The sequence below is a fragment of the Mus caroli genome, chromosome X (assembly GCF_900094665.2).
Source record: "Mus caroli chromosome X, CAROLI_EIJ_v1.1, whole genome shotgun sequence".
In the NCBI taxonomy this organism is placed as follows: domain Eukaryota; kingdom Metazoa; phylum Chordata; class Mammalia; order Rodentia; family Muridae; genus Mus; species Mus caroli.
In genome coordinates, this window is record NC_034589.1 from 68754587 (window position 1) to 68755249 (window position 663).

The 663-nt window shown below is 43.1% G+C and overlaps 1 pseudogene; it reads left to right on the top strand.

Moving 5' to 3' along the window:
* Positions 1-540: 540 nt before the first annotated feature.
* LOC115030153 lies at positions 541-663 on the top strand (annotated as a pseudogene).

Genomic DNA, 663 nt, shown 5'->3' on the forward strand with positions numbered 1-663 from the left:
TTACCTCATCTGTCTCTCTTGGACCAGCAATCCATCAACCACTGTTTGGCCTTTCCACAGCAGCTACAATATCCTGGAACCCTTTGTGGCTCATAGTAACCAGAACCTACTAGAGTCAATGTACCTGTTATTTTGAGCTCTGAATCTTTTAGCCTTATAATTCTTTTAGAAATCCCAAATTTACCACAATGAAAACATTGAGCATTTTGCTTCCTGATATTTCTAGCTACAAATTTGCCCTATGATATTGGAGTTATACTCCTGAGAACCAATACCATTTGTTTTCTTTATCCATTCATCTTTAGGGGCTCCATGTGCTTTCAATGGTCTGATTGCTCTCTTAGATATAAGGGCCTGAGGTCACACACAAAAATATACATAGATGCCAGGTGGTGGTGCACACTTTTAATTCCAGCACTCTGGAGGCAGAGGCAGGCAAATCTCCAAGTTCAAGGCTAGCCTGGTCTTATGAGTTCCCAGACAGGAAGGGCTACTTAACCCTGTCTCAGTCTTGAAAAACCACCAACCACACACAAACACATGAACAATTAAGCTGACTTTCCTCGTGGGGACCTGCTGTGCAATGGTTGCAAATGGCAGGCTCCTTGGGGGTGAATTCACCGTTACTTATATGGATTGCCCTAAGGGACCTTGGAGACACTT